This window comes from Cyprinodon variegatus, unplaced genomic scaffold (assembly GCF_000732505.1).
Source record: "Cyprinodon variegatus isolate N-32 unplaced genomic scaffold, C_variegatus-1.0 Scaffold31, whole genome shotgun sequence".
Classification (NCBI taxonomy): Eukaryota; Metazoa; Chordata; class Actinopteri; order Cyprinodontiformes; family Cyprinodontidae; genus Cyprinodon; species Cyprinodon variegatus.
The window spans coordinates 1,357,768-1,374,328 of record NW_015150484.1 but is presented as its reverse complement, the minus strand read 5'-3'; the positions used below and the strand labels follow the sequence as shown (position 1 = coordinate 1,374,328).

Below are 16,561 nucleotides of genomic sequence, written 5' to 3'. Positions count from 1 at the left end.
AAAGGTTTAGAGATAAACAAAAAAAATAAAAAATAAAATCAGAATGTATAGCAAAGTTAATGTTACACAGGATTAGTCTATGTCATAGTTTAAAGGTGTAGTGGAAGATTTTTGCAAATTTTTGAAAAAACCCACCTTCTCCACTTCAAAAAAAAAAAAAAAAAATGCACAAGCACAACCCTGTACCCGCTCCCGAGAGGGAATGTCTATTAAAGGTGTGTGAGAGCGTGCACGAGCACATTTCTTCTCATGCACGCTCTGTTTAAAAGTTACTGTTTGCATTACTTATACAAGCTACTTTCCAAAAGAAGATTTGTATTTTTCCCACTATGTCAGACTCTCCACCGATAAGGGAAAATGGAGACGAGCACACAGGACGACCTTTACGTAAATATATCATCAGCATGATTGACAAGTAGGAGGACCACTTATTTAGATGATTTAGATGATCCACCTGAAAAAAGAACACCCTCCACTATTTCTTTAACCTAAAATATAAAAGAATGCAAAATAATGTTTAAAAAATAAAGAAACCCAATATAAGGACTCGTGTTAACTCAGTGAGAAACCTCATGTTTTTTGAGATCCCAACTAGATATTTCTTCCTCTCTTTCTATTTGGATAAATAATTTACTGATGTTTACACTATTATATTTTTTTCTAGCATTTTTTTTTTTTTTACAATGATAGTGTTTATGTACAAAATAAAAGTTCCCATTGCTACCCCCTTTCATTCATTTTTATTGTTTATGAAACATGAATTGTTTTATTTATGAATTAATTGAATATCAGAATCAAATCAAAGATGACATGTCATATAATATTTTGAGCTCTCAAGAGTGCTATTAGCCATGCAATTGATAAATATATTTATTGGTGATCAAAACAGCTGTGACTAAACATGTCTGCTCTGATGTTGAACATAAAGAACGACAAAACGACGTTTTTACCCAGTTTGCTTCATACTTCCTGTTTAGTCTTTTTTTTTCCAAACTACAATGCATATTTCTATTCATTCATTAGCTTTTTTAAGCAATAATTTGCTTCTTTCTGTGTAAAACAAAGGTAGTTCTACACAAAATTTACCAGAGGGGCCAGGATGGGGGTGCAATAAAAAGTATATTAACTCAGCCACAAAGCCATAGTTGTATATTACTAATCCAACAGATGAAAACTGGTGTTTTTATCTTAATCCAGCCAAAGCTTAAAGGTGACTGACATTTTTTAATAATTTAGTAAAGGTGAGAAATTTAATTGGTCCAAGGGACAAATCAGCTTCAAACTGCAAAAATGGTCCATATAATCAGGCTCTAGCCAAAAAACCTTTGATAACAAAGAGCAGATTCTGTTAGATTAATAATCTGCTAATCTTCTTTCGAGAAGATTCTACTCAAAATAAGTGCAATAATCTGCCAAAGCAGTGAGACAATTACACTTCATAAGACTTCTTGAAATCATGATGTACATTCTCAAAACAAGATCAAAAACATCTTGGCTAGCTCTAATATTGTTAAACAGTTTTTACACTGCAGTCCCTTCTGTCAGTGCATATCAAAATAAAAAATAATTTTGGTATTACACAGCAAAAACTATTCTAAAAAATAAAAATGTATGTTAAATATGCATATTTGCCCATAAACTGAGCAGATAAATAATAAATAAGCTGATCTACCCAAGGAATTTGTAATTTTGCTCTTGAAATAAGATAAATATGTATTATCTACATAACATAAGATAATTGAGAAGTTTTAAAAAAATATTTTAAAGGGAAATATTCTTATTGTATTAGCAAACTCTTACTTACATTCTCAAATCAAGAGAAAATACACATTTGACAAGAAAATGTAACATTTTAACATTTGCAATATATGTTTTATATACAGGGGCCAAAAGAGGGGCCAGGATCAGTACTAGAGTCTGTCTAGAACTGCCCATGGCACACGTTCCAAGAAATTCATTTTTATTTTTTAGTGTTTTTATTTTGATGGCTATAAAGACTGTTAACATATGCCGTTTTAAATGGATTTATATATGGATTTAACTTTTAGATTTGAACTGCTGGAATAAACCAACTTTTTTGATCATTTTCTTATTTATCAACATGGATCTTTACTGCGTCCAGTCCAGTTTGCGTTATAGTGAGCGAGCCCATCATCCAGCGCTGGCAAACACAAGTAGCCTATTCATTATTCATGTCATTGCAGTTGCTCTGTTATGATACAGTCCTGTTTGGAGTGGGCTACCTGATTTGTTCAGCGCGTCCGTCAAAGCAGTGCGTGGCCTTGCGTCGGCTGGCTGTGTGCGCTCATAGGTCGGGCATAGAAGAATCACAGGAGGAGGGGGGGAGGAACGGCACAGTGCGCGCATACGAGACTGCGCGTCGCAAAGGAGGGGGAGAGGTCCAGCTGCAAAAAAAAAAAGAAAAAAAAAAAGAAAAAAGAACTGGAAAAAAAGAGAAAAAGGAGGAAAATACGGCGTGACAGTGACAACATCAAGCTTCTAGTAAAAGGGAGATCAGACGCGAGAGGAGGAGGGGGGGGCCGCCGCAAAGCAGGAGTTTCAGAGTCGACGGCCGCTTTGCCTGTCCCGAGAAAAGAGGCGATATCGGGACATGCTGGCGGTTCCGTAACGCGTTTCCTGGAATACGAATCCTTCCCAGGCTGAGCGACATGGAGCGGCGGCGGAGAGGAGAGCCGCTCCGTCTCCATCACTGAGAGGCGCGTCCACCTGCTATTACTGGAGGCCCGGGCTGCTGCTGCTGCTGCTGCTGCTGGTGGAGGGGGGGATATGCAGGGGAAGTGTTTGCATTTCGGGAAAAGACGCATCTTCTGATACTGTCCAGCGCGCCTGAGAGGGATCCCATTGCGACGGAGGAGAAAAACCAAGGAAAAAAAGGGGCGAAAAAAAAAAAAAAACCCCGCACACGCGCTCCGGAGGTAGGTCCGCAAATTATTATGCTGCTATTCAACGTGCCGTGTGTGGCTGAACAGCCAGCGAGCTCTATTAGGTATGCACATGACAACTAGGACCACAAAACCGGGTTATATTCCCCAGATTTTGCTGCGATCAGGCTTTTATTTGTGCTGCTTTATAAAGGAGGAGAACAGCGTGCATGCGGTGGAGAGTAGCAGCCCTGCCTCTTTGGGACAGCTGCCTTTAAGCCTACATTCATCCGTCTCTGCTCCATCGATTACCCATTCCCTGCGAAAAAATACCCCCGCTTACCTAAAGCTCAAGCCCCCACCTTTTCTCTGAGGTTTGAAATAAATAAAAATAAAAAAAATCAACATAAATAAAGGATCCCACGTGTGGCTGCTCCAATGTGAGGCAGCTAGGATGCTCTATGTGCATGTTTTGGAGACAAACAGTGGCCTGTGAACGTCATTTTGAATAAACGTTATGCATCCTGAGCAGTGCTGCCCCAGTATGAATGCAAAATGAATGGATCCAGATTCCATACTAATGAATGATTCATAAATGGGTTATTGTGACCTAATGGGATAACACATTTTGCAGAGACTCATCTAATTTATCATCCATTAACAGTATTTTTTTATTTAAAAGAAGAGGAGATCTGGCCTTAATGTAAAGCATGGCAGAGTGCACACAGGTGCAAGCAGGGGCATGTGTGAATGCCTGCACTGTGGGGTCACTAGATCAGTAGCTTAGTGTGTCTCTGCTCCCCTTTAAGGAGGCTTCATGACAGATGTTTACTGGAAGTCCCAGCCAGGCACACAGCCAGCAGCATTCTAAAAAATAATGAGCTGCAGACCTCAGTAACAGCCTGTCTGCATGGCTCTGTGGAGGTGTAACTTTGCACTAAAGAAGATTTTAGTTGCATCACATCTTACAAGTACAGAAATAAATGCCTGGGTGATTTTATTCGCCGAGTATGAATTTTAAATCAGAATGTTGAATGTGGGTTTCTGACTGGGTTTGATGTAACCTTTTTTAACAGCCTTTTCATCACTTTCAGGGTATGTAGAGTGTTTGGTTCCTGGACATATAAACGACATGACGTGGATAAGTCAGGATTTTCAAATACTCCTCTGTTAAAAGTTAAAAAGCAGTTAAAATTGTACCTGCTGGTTCTTCATGCGAAAGCTAATGACAATTTCAAAAGGGAAGTGGACTTGCACCATCTTAAAGCAGTTATATGTATCAAACTGGTATTGGATATGCTCATTATTTTACAGATAAGTTGATAATTATTCAGGCAGAATGTAGAAACTGGAGGCAATGCAGCAATAATGAGCTTCCTGCGTGAAACGGATACCGAGAACAAACAACGTGTTTGCGAGTAGAGTAACAAATAGAAAAATTAAGCTCTATAAAAGTTGAATTTTGTGTATTCAGTTGCTACATTTCTCCTCTGTATAGCACTATAGTTTTATATCAGAGATTTACTCTGGAAAAACCTGTTTTGTTTCCAGCAATTTACCTCACAGAGAGAACACTGATGAGCAAAAGCCCTGGGCGTTTTTTTTTTTTGTTAAACTAGGAGCTTATGAAGAAAAAAACAAAACAAAAAACATCCAATGCTTTAAAGGTTTCTAAATAGTATTTGCATAAACCGCAGTGAGTTTCTTTGGGATGATTTGATTCTTTCTAAATCCAAATATGAAGCGAATTCTTTATTGTCCCACTATGGGGAAATTTACCCTCTGCATTTAACCCATCTCCTTGGGGAGCAGTGGGCTGCCATTGTTTGGCACCCAGGGAGCAGTGTGGGGTTAAAGGTTTTGCTCAGGAATCCAGAGTGGAGGCTGTGGGGATTGAACCGGGTATTTGCAACCTTTTCAGAGCACAAGCGCACTGCTCTAACCACTAGACCAACATCATTAAGGATATTAACAATTGTTGCATTAATCTGAATATTTTGTTGGATGGTCTGTGTCAGCATTTTTAGCTGATCCTGTTTTCCCCTAAGAAATGCGACATAAGATGTTATAGGAATTTGATCGATTATTTTTCTCTTTTGTTGCCGCCAGCACATGGGCGGTTCTAGACAGGGGCCAACGGGGGCCAGTGCCCCTGTAGATAATGTCCTGGTCCCTGGTATGGCCCCTGTACTGAATAAATAATAAGAAATTTTAATGATGGAACAGACATAGTTACTCATAGGTCCTTTGAATCTATTTAATTCTTTTTCTTTACAAATGCTGTTTTACTGATTATTCAAAAACAATAAGGCGATAGCTTCAGTGGTATTGAGATAGGATCCCTGTTTTCATCTGCTAAATGTTTTTTTTTTTTCACAACAAATAAAAAAATGCTCTAATTTTTACAGATGAATTTAACAGTTTTTCTTGAGTTCTAATTCAAATTTTATAGAAAACGGTAGTTTTAACTTAAATTAGGTCAAGAATATGTAAAATTCCTAAATGATAAATGTATATTGACCTCGTAAGAAATTGAATTTTTATTGAACCTAATTGAAAAGAAATTTCACTTCATGCAGCTCTCTTTTATATTTGAACCTCTTGCCCTGTTTTTTATTGCATGCTTTTCTGTGCACCCTTGAAAACACGCTGGCCCCCTCCTGGCCCCCTGGTACATTTGGTCTAGAACCACCACTGCACTAGCAGTGATTATTTACAGGTTTTCTAATGACTATTTCACATCATACTTTGGCAGTTAGCACAACTTACGCGGTTTGTTCTCTGATTATTCCTAAACCTGCAGTCTGTTTGAGTATTTCCAGAGAATTTAACTCCTTAACTTAACTCTAGATCCAGCATTTACTAAGGCAATCAGAGGTTGAAAACTCAATAGGATCAGAGCTTCCCTACTGTAATCTGTTTAACCTTCCTTTTTTTGTGTGGTGCTGAAAGCCTCACTCTGTAGTTGCCTGAATGTGAACCATATACACCTAAAATACATTTTCCTTTCAAACACCACCTCATATGTCTGTCCTTCCTCTTAGTTCATTTTAAACACCTCACAGAAGCTCGGAATACTTAACTTTGAGTTTTTTTCCACTCAACAAAACCATCCAAACTGTGCTGTTATCAGAGGAGCCTTGCAGGGCTTATGGCGCGTTCACTGACTGAAATGAGATCAGATATTTGAGCTTTTGACCGGTCAGGGCAGCTCAAGCTGAAAATTGTCCAATTCCAGTGCATCTCTACATAATAATTTTAAACTGCAGGGGGTTCAGGAGGGGATAATGCCGCTGCCCTTTCCTCCCCTAATGTGAAGACAGCAGAAGAAACCAGATGGAAGGCCATGCATTGATTGAGTCAAACAAAGCCTTTAAGAGGGACAAATTGAGTTGACAGGTTCATGGGTGGTGTTGTTATCATGTGAGGCGGCACAGTGGACCACAGGGCCAAAGGCAGCGTGACGAGTGGAGGCTAGAGCTCCTCTTTGATGCAACCTTATTTGGAGATTATTGGTTTGGAAAAGATGATCTCCATCGTGTCATTATGCACCTCAGACATGTCATGTTCCGGGGGCATTTCTGAGGCACAGTTAACTTTTCAGGCTTCGTTCATTTAGGTGCTATTTTCTGTTCTGTTCTATCTGATCGGAAATTAAGCCCAATTACGCATTGAGATGTCGTTTCTGTTGCAAGGAAAGCAAATGAGGAGCATCTTTTTTTTTTTTTTTGGGTGGGGGGGGGTTATGTTGCAGCAATAAAACCAGCAGCCTGTGTACACAGATCCTTATCTTCCCCTCATGTTCGCTGTGTGGCTACATCAGCCTGCAGACCTCAGAACGAGCCTCAGTCATTCTGAGCTGATCTTCATCAGCCGTCCTTTCAATCAACGAAGGTTATTATTCATAAAGCAGCATCTTGATTTGGATTAATATTTTACACTCTGTATATTTGCTTCCCTCTCACGCGGCAGAGGGATAAGATCCCCCGCTGTATCATATGGAAGCTGCAGGTTTAGAGTTTTTACCAGGTGACAACATCTCATTAAGCATACAGAAAAGGGCTTCCCTCGGCTGCGTGGAGCCCTGCTGCGCTTTATGACTGGTCTGCCACATTTTGCTCTGCTTGCTGCATCACTTCAAGCACCTTAGCTCTGTCTCAGTCCTGGCAGATGCATGCTGGGCCCATCAGGACCAGCTGAATCGTATCAGCGCACTGTTTATGTCGGAGGATTGTACGCAGAAGCCTGCTGGGTGGACCCAAGCCCCTTGTTTAGGCTGTGAGATGCTAGCTGCAGCCCAGCGGAGGCAGCCTTTCTCTGTGCTGCTGCTGACTTCGGTAATTAAAGGCAGAGGTAAGTCCAGGGGAGAAGGCTGGGCTCTGATTGCTTTTCATGGCGGTGAGGAGGGAGCTGCTGCACATCCTGGGGGACTGAGGCGCTGCTGAGCTCTCTGCTCCCCCCCCACCACCTCCTCAGCTGGGAAGGGCTCCAGGAAGACACTTGCACATACATTGTCTTGCATTGATATTCATACCCCTTGAACTTTTCACATTTTGTTGCTTTAAACACACAAACTTCCGTCTGTTTTCATTTGATTTTATGCAAATGATTAACCCCACAGTAGCGAACAATTAGAATAGAGAAAGTGGTTTTTAATACGTTTTCTTTTTTTACGAATTGAAATCTGAAAGACCCTTCTCTTAGCATGCATTTATTAGTCATCCCCCTTTACTCTGATACTGCAAATAAAAACTAATACAAATAGCTTCTTTCAGGAGTTGTGGATTAGTGTGTCTAGTATGTAATTTTATCTCAGTATAAATAAATAGAATTATTACATTCCTATATAATTGTTGAATAATATTATTACCATTGACCTCTGTTTTATTTTCGACCGTTACCTGACCTCAGTCACTAATTTCCATACATTTAGTGGGAATAAAAGACAATAAAGGAGCCAAAATGCCGATTATCTGCAGACAGTCTTTTAATGTGTTGCACCTGGAATGTATCGATCTAATGCACCAAAACAGCATTTCAGACCTTTATATTATGATTAGGCTTCTAATTTCAAACATAGTGCAGCTTTTCACTTTAAATTGAGTATTTACTAATATATTCAGTTTAAATCAACTCAAGTATTGAAGGTGATATTCAGTGTAAAATTTGATGATAATGTAGTGTCACTTTTACTGTATGGTGTTGATTACCTGCCAGTCTCCGAGAGGCCTTCTGGATCTTGGCACCAAATAAATGAAATTAACTCTGAAAAGTTGACACTTGCTATAGAGTAAATTACACTAATTTGGAGTGGGACCGAATGTTCTCTTAAACATAATTACATTCAACTCTGTAGGTGCAAACATGTAGAAGAAGGAGCTCTAGTATTATAAGACTCACTATTAGCTTTTTGATACCAGCAGTGAAACATGATGGTGACAGTGTCATGCTGTGGGATTACCTTTCCTCAGCAGGGAAGAGCTGATGTGAACATAGATGGAGATATTGAAGGAAAACTATTCAAGCCTGGAGATTATTCCCTCCCAGCTCATTTGAATGGCTTGGCTTTAAAGTTTATTCATACACTGGTTCCAGAATCCAAAATCAATATAAAGCAATATATTGAATATGGCTGATATGTATCAATTTGACTGTATGATCTGGTTGAACTGTAAAGTGCCTTGAGATGACATGTGTTGTGAATTTGGCGCTATATAAATAAACTGAATTGAATTGAATCGATTAATTGGATTAATCGAGATTACTTGATTGTTGAAATAATCTTCAACTAATTCAGTAATTGATTAATCATTAACTGGAGTATAGAGCCCCTAAAACGGGTCACCAACCTCTTACACCCTAAGGGGGTATAAATAAATTTCTGCCTGACAAAAACACACAAAAGTAAATCACTTATAGCCTCACAGCTATTAGATTTAAGAAGAAACTTTTGGTACCTCTGTAAAGGTAAGATGTCATGAATGGTTTTCTGGTGTCAGCACCATTGTGGCTTTGACCCTGCCTGAAATATTAGGGACAAAATACAAAATATTTTGCATTTTTTGAACCTCGCCAAAATTTTCTTTGAAATAAACATTGCAAAACACTACCTAAATATTATTTATAGCACAAAAAAGTAGTACAGACTTTTAAATCTAAATGTTGTGTAAAAATATACCAAATATGGACTCAATCAGATGAATCATATTTATTTTAGAATGGTATTAGTGAGACATTTCTTAGCCGGATTGGCCATTTTGGCACATTTATCCATAAATGTCACTAAACTGTGCCAAATGTGTTTTTTACATCAATACTGGGGGTTTGTTAAAATTACGAGGTCACGTAGCAGCTGGACCCACCGGTGGGTCCGTCGGGTTCTAGGGGTTAAGGCTGAGGGCTACTTCATGGCTACCGAGTCATAGGAAGGACTACCAATACTGACCTACTGTATGAACTAGAGGGATCAGTGTTCACCTACAGTAAATCTCATCCATAAAAACTCCTTTTTATTCTTTTATTCATTTCTAATTTTCTTTTTAATATTGTCATTTTGAAACCTCTGAAATATGATGAAATAGTTAACATGATGAAATAATACATAAATGATTACAAAGAAGAGCAACAGAATAAAAAAAAAAAAAGATTTAACCCACTGAGTGAGTTCTTCTGTTTTCAGAGGACGAAGAGGGCACCCCATGTGGTCCTTAAGGGCCCCTTGGTGCCCGCGGACCCCTGCCCTAAAACATGCATAATTATAAACATAATTATATTGAAAGTATAATAAAATATATACAAATTTTGCATTTAAGATAAAAAAAAAAACCTTTTTCATCTGACAATATGCTTTATCCAGAACTCCTAAAGTGGAAAAGTTTTAGTTTCACCTGGTTTAATTTTATAAAAAAAAATCTTGCTTAAGGAACTTTTTGTTACCTTAAAATTTATAAAAAAAATTATCAACAGTTAATCGATTTGCAAAATGATCATTAGCTGCAGCCCTAATATTGAACCCTGACGTTCACAGATCCTCTTCTTCCAGTTTGACTGCATGACGAGGACTGCAGAAAGGCCGGTGTCTGACTGTGCAAAGCTGGTAGAGACCCCCTCCAGAATGCTTCAGCTGTCATCTCCCCAACAGTTGGTTCTACTTATTTCACTATAAAAAAAATATACAAAACTATTACGAATTGTGCCTCTAATTTTGAACTATTTTGTTTTGGTGTATACAAAAGACATCCCTTTGTGGTTGTAAAGTGACAAACTGTGGTTTTAAGGAGTATGGATACTCTTGCCAGGCGGTGTAAACAAATACATCCTGCTGCGCTCTGTGTCCCAGAGAGAGACAGAAAAATGCATCTGTGCTGAAAGGAAAACTGTGTTCATTTCCTTCAAAGAATCTCACCTTCCAGGAAACACAATGCCTTAGTCCTGATGAAATAAACTCTTAACAGATAGATGTAATCAGTTCTATGTTAGGACTCCCTGATGATCAGTGTTGGCTGAAAGGTTCAGAGGCCTTTTCACCTCTTTAGTAGAAGCTAAACTAATTGTGATTTCCCCTAAATTCTGATGCTGGAGCAAACAAAGAGATGTTCGCATTCTAAATCCTATCAGAAGAGGAAAGGCTTCTTTGCTTTTTTTTTTTTAGTCCTTTCATTGTCGTCTCTGGCTGAATGAGAGGGTTTACACCAGTAAACGCCTCACAAGTTGAATCAGAGAGATTCCTGTTGAAGGCAGAATCAGGAGCGCTTTGAGGATTGGAGGTTCGCAGAAAGAGACGAGAAGCATTTGGATGCTATTTCAGCACCAGGTTCTGCCTCGTTTCTTGTCTCGTGTTCATAAATTACTTCTGCAGGGATAATTAAAGCAATGCATCAGGATTCCAGCCATTAACAAATAAAAGTCCAATTAAAGTGGGGTCTTTTTTATCCACTTTCCGCAGTGTCTACTCGATCTCAATATGCAGGCCGGTGGCCGCTGGGAACACAAGCAGGCAGGCTCAACATTCATAGCTCATTTCCTGCTTCCACATCAGGCCCCTTATATTGCAGATGGATAGATAATGTGAAATTTCCCCCACTCCTGCTCACCCGTCTCTTGGGGCGCTCCTTTAAATATCAGGTAACTGAAACATATAGCCTGCGACAGTGGAGGAAGAGCCTACATAGGTGTGGAGCTAATGCTGTGGTCACAGATGCTCTGAATGGTGCGAGAGCGGCGCAGACGCAACATGACTCAGAAAGCGAGGAAGCTATATGACAGGGCTGTATTTTAATTGGTTTCACACAGTGCATTCATATGTATTGTTCCCTTTTTTAATGGCACACATAGTGGCAATAACAGCTCGGCTTTTTATTATATAATAGCACTAATAGATTCCCCTTGTCTGCAATGCCCCATGTCTAATTTAAACATGTTTCTTCTTCCATCAGAGCTGCTTCATATTCATGTTTTGGTGTGGATACAGGGAAAATAAGCTAGCCTGAAATGAAGGCAAAGAGGATGTGGAGAGCAGACAAGGGACAGTGGGGAGGTTTAGAGGAACACAGCCCAGAGAAACTTTCTTTAGGTACTGTTTGTGCTTCCTTCCAGTCAGAGAAAACATCCAGACAGGGTCGTGTCTAATAGAGAGAAGCTCACTGCGCCATGGATGTTTCCCTGCACCTTTTATTTTCTAAATGCTGTTTTGTCTGTTTACCACTTAACAAGCCACCAGTGCCTCAAAAAGAAACCCTGCTTTATTCATGCTGCACATAATTACCAGCTATTCAAGGCAGGCTTGTTTTCTGCTCCAAACAATGCAGGGAATTTATGTACGAATAACAGACAGGCTATAGTTTTTGTTAGAAATCCCCTCAGCAGTGTTTGTAAAATCTCTCTCTTTGTTGGCGACAGTTAAATATCTGTTGTGTCGTGGTTCTGTTTTTAGCCTTTTTTTTAATAGAACGTATCATTATGATTTTAACCTATAAAATATTTTTGATCGCCAAAGGGAGCAGATCGAGGTACCGGCTACTACTGAAGTGTTCAAAAACTTTACTGTATTTAACTGGGATTATAGATTATAAAAGTGCAATTTGTTTTAAAAGAGGAAAGCAAATGGTTCAATGGGGTGGGAGGTGTTTGGAAAAATCTGTTTCAAAGTATTATAACATTATAAGATGTAAATATGCTTTGAATTTAGCTGCTCTCCTGCAGCTCTTGCTCTGTTTGTGGTGGTTGTTCTTCTGAAAGGTCATCCTTTACCCCAGCCTTCAGTATCCTGCAGCTTCTAACACATTCTCCTTTCTGTCTGTGCTGAAGAGAAATATTCCCAAAGCAACATGAGGCCACCACCATGTTTTCACATGGGGATGGTGTTTTTATAGTAGCGGTGTGGGGGTAAAAATCATTTTGGTGATCGTCATATTCAGGTGCCAGATGTGATTTAGATTTTTCAGTTCCTATTATGGATTAAAACAAACAAACAAACAAAAAAAAAAAAACATTTTGCTTAAAGCAATGAGGGAAAAATGGGCTAACTCAGCACCTTCACTCTGGCTGATAGAGCTGTGGAGCCCTTTTCTGTGGGGTGCAGCACCATATCTGTAGCCGAAGCAGTCACAGCTGAAGACGTGGACCGACTCAAACCCCAAACATCATGGATACTAAAATAACTAAATGATCAATATACCTTCTGATTAATGTATACAGCACATGCTTTCTATCTACACATTTAATTTTGATAGCTGGGAAAAATACTGCAATATATATTGATATTGCAATATCTTGACAATACCTTATTGTGACATGTATTGTATCGCAACACCTATGCTAATACTCACCCCTAGTTTATAGTATTCTTTCATCACACACAGCATTTAACTTGTTTGGTAAAAAGTTGCAGCTTGAAATACTTGTTTTTTTAGTAGGGGTTTCCAAATACAACTTTTTAATGTATTTATTTATAATTTCATACCAATATTACAGCTTTTAAAACTGACCGATTCGATATTAGCATGAATCATGCATTCTTTAATACTTATTTTGTATTGTAGAATGTTTGAAAATGTGTGATCACGTGATATTACTAAAACACAGAACAAAAGCCAACAACAACAGATGTGGAAACAATTGATCCATTTTCTATTTTGTGATATAATCCGTTTTTTTTTTTGTTTGTTTGTTTTTTTGTGGCTAACATTAGATAGATATCCGATATTTTAACTGATCAGTACACCACTAGTTTTAAATGTTGTGATTTACTTCTTGTCAGACCATCAACAGATTCTCCAACCTGAGTTGTGGATTTATGAGTTCTTTTATAAAAGGAGCATTTAGCTGCTGGTGCACTTCTTGTCTGTCTATGTTGACAGCAATGCTTTGGAAGGTTTGCAGATTTTACATTGTAGACTGTACATTCAGTTGGCTGTGCTGGATTTTATTGTAATATTAAAGAGAGTTAAATACGGATACAAACCCAGCTTTTCAGATATTGTAAACCAGGTATAATTATTTTTCCATTTGGCGTTAGTGTATCAGCTAAAATCAGGATAAAATGATGATGACTGCTTCAGTTCATTTACTACAGCATGCCAGAGGCAAGACTAAAAACTCGCACTACACGTCTGAGCCTAAGTCAAACGTTTGTTTCTTTTAATATTGGAAAACTGGATTGCATTTATGAATTTGAAGTCGGATCTGACCCCAATGTGGTGGATGATTCTGCTGATGATACAACAGCATGACTGCTATTCCACTACGGGTAATAATTATAATCATTCACAGCTAGTGGTCCTTGTCGCAGGAGTGGGGCACAATGGAAATAATAATTAGGACTTCTCATTTCAGATGCATCGCAGGAGAGTGTACAAAGTATGCACTGTGGCTGCGAGGCTTCTACAACGTACAGCTGTGCGTTTGCTCGTCTGATTCCTGCCGTGTGTTGGCCTCGGCTACGGCACGCCTTGCTGAGATTTTTATGCAAGCCGTGGGCCTCATTTCAGTATTACATCTGACAACACACACTGTGTATTTTACATTATGACACTGACCCAGTCATGGCTGTCATAAACAAGTAGCTAATTGTAGCATAAAGAGCCATAAAGTGCGTGGAAGGGGCCAGGATCGGGAAGTGACATTTATTCCAGGCTCAGCCCCTGACAGCGACGTTCAGTGACGTGACGAGCCTCTTGTCATGCGCAAATAGACATTTTTCAGCTCGCCATCACTCTCTCTCTCTCTCTCTGTGTCACTTCGCTCTTCTAACCCATTTCCCCCAGTCATCATTCAGCAACACTGTCAGAGTACAGCCCACATACATCAGAGCTGAGCCGGTAAAACGCTCGACACAACGAGTCAAATATGCACCTCTGGGTAGCGGTTGCTGATAAAAGAGCTAATTTATCATTTAGTCACACAAAGCCCTCCACATTGTGAGTAGTGCTGTGTACATTTTTGTGCAGGATTTCTGACCATGCTGAATAAATTCCAGTCTCTCTGTTTGTTGTGTGGAAATATATGTCTAGAATAGCAAATAAAGAAAAGATGAAAGCAATATAACAGCAGATGAAACATGTCATGCAACTCCTGTTTTTTAATTAGGGCTGTATCCAGAATGATGACCTTTAAAACCTTTAATCTTCACATAATTTCAGTCTGCATCATTAGTGTTTATTTTAGCCATTTTTATGCAGTGGGCTTTAATTAGAGTGAAAATGGGCTGTTTGGTTGCTTCATGCCAAGAAAAAAAAAAGTTGGGTTCAGTTTATTGTTAACTTGTTAAACTGAGAGATAACCTGTAGCTTTTGCTTAAGAGGTTAACATTTTAAGAGAATAATAATGATAATAAGAGCTGTGCCTGCTTTAAATTAATTTTTCTTTAGATGTCTTGGACACGTTTGTTGACAGAGCTTAACAGGTAATTGCAAACTCTTCTGATTAGAGCCCAATTTTAGACAGAAACAAGCTGCAAGAAAAGCTTCAGAATTAAACATTCACTGAGGTTTAAGGAAAAATCCTTTAAAGTCTTTTAAGATACAACAAATGTCAGTGACCAGAATTTTCTGAAGCTGTAGCTGTCAGGGTTAAAACAGCACTACTTACTAAATGTAATTACATGTAGAATTTTCACATTAGTATTTACATTTTAAAGTAATACTTACAAAATGTGCACACTAAATTAGTAACGCTTGAAATCCTTGTTGGAAAAAGGATAAAACATAAATAAAAGCAGCACTACCGTAATCTCAAACAACTGTACAAAGTCAGTTCTATCAAATAATACAAACTACATGCTGTTTAGTGCTGTTTTACCAACAGACCTTTAAAAAAAATTCTTTAACAATACTATATTGCTTCAAATGATCAGGGGGGTACATGACCGGTTCTAGATAGAGGCCAACGGTGGCCAGTGCCCCCATATAACAGGTCCTAGCCCCTGTAAGACTTAGACTTAGACTTAGACTTCTTTATTTGTCATTTTGTATGCACAGAGTGCATACAGAACGAAATTGCGTTACATACAGCTTATGAACGTTGCATTGATATTTCAAATAAGGGCCTCTGTACTGAAATCATACACTACAAAAAACTGAAAATACAAATTATCTTGGCAGATCATCTTATTTACCTCCTCTAATTATGGGTAAATGCATTTATTTTATTAAATTATACTTATTTAGATCAGTTTTTGCAGAATAGTCCTAAATCAATGTCTTATGATGATATGCACCGACAGAACAGTCTATTACTGATTTGTGCTTTGGACTAATTCAGTATTTCAATTCTTTAACAATTAATTAGAAATTGAGGTCAGCTTTAAGGTTCCGCCAAATTAAGATAGAAACACAGTTTTCTTCTTTTTTTTCTTCTTCTTCTTTCAGGAATCTGCAACCTTGGCTTTGTGGCTAACTTAATATATTAAATGATCCTGATAATGGACTCACAGTAATTTATAAACAGTGATCTTAGTCAATTAATTTTTTCTACTTTTGCAGTTTTTTTACCCAAATAGTAGAGGCCACCACTTAGAAAAGCTAACTTTTTTACTTCTAGGTTTTATGCTTATCAGAAATTGTGCTGTGCATAATGGATGTGAGCATCCAGACCCCTCTGGCTTTTAGAAATCTTAGTGATTTGCTCTGTGTTTCTGATGTTGCTCTTTGCCAAGCCAAAAGCTAATCGCATGGACGATGGGAATCTGTTAGAATGAGGCTTGAGAGTTTGGAATATTGTTGGTATGGATGGATGTGTTATCTACTGAGACATTTTAGGTTCCTCGGTAGAATCAGGAATATTTACAGGCACTAAACAAAAGGAAAGGCTTCTAGACGTTGATGGCTTTAGCACGGTTGCTCCTATTATTGCATTAAATTTCTGCAAGTCATGTTTTTCCATCTGGATGATTAGAGCCAATCAGAAGTAATCAGTCCTGATTTCGTATTTTTAATCAGCCTTGATGGTTTGCCATAAGTTTGGAAAAACATCAAAACCAGATTTATGGAAAAACAACAAAGACAATTACAACAGTTTGTACTCATGAAGGTTTTAGTTGTGGTTTGCAAGCTTTTTTAAATCAATTAGATTATGCATGGCTTCAATGTTTTACAAATGTAAGATATGATTTATTATATTACCTGTTAGATACATACATTTTTTTTCCACAAGATTTTACATGTGTTGTGGATTTTAAAATG

At 38.4% G+C, this 16,561-nt stretch overlaps 1 protein-coding gene across 1 annotated transcript in view; it reads left to right on the top strand.

Annotated features, from left to right (window-relative positions):
• Positions 1-2,335: 2,335 nt before the first annotated feature.
• kiaa2022 (KIAA2022 ortholog) overlaps positions 2,336-16,561 on the top strand; it is a 124,882-nt gene continuing 110,656 nt past the window's right edge. The window contains exon 1 of the mRNA XM_015401070.1: positions 2,336-2,936. The gene's annotated coding sequence lies outside the window, so the exon portion shown is untranslated. The remainder of the gene's footprint in view (positions 2,937-16,561) is intronic.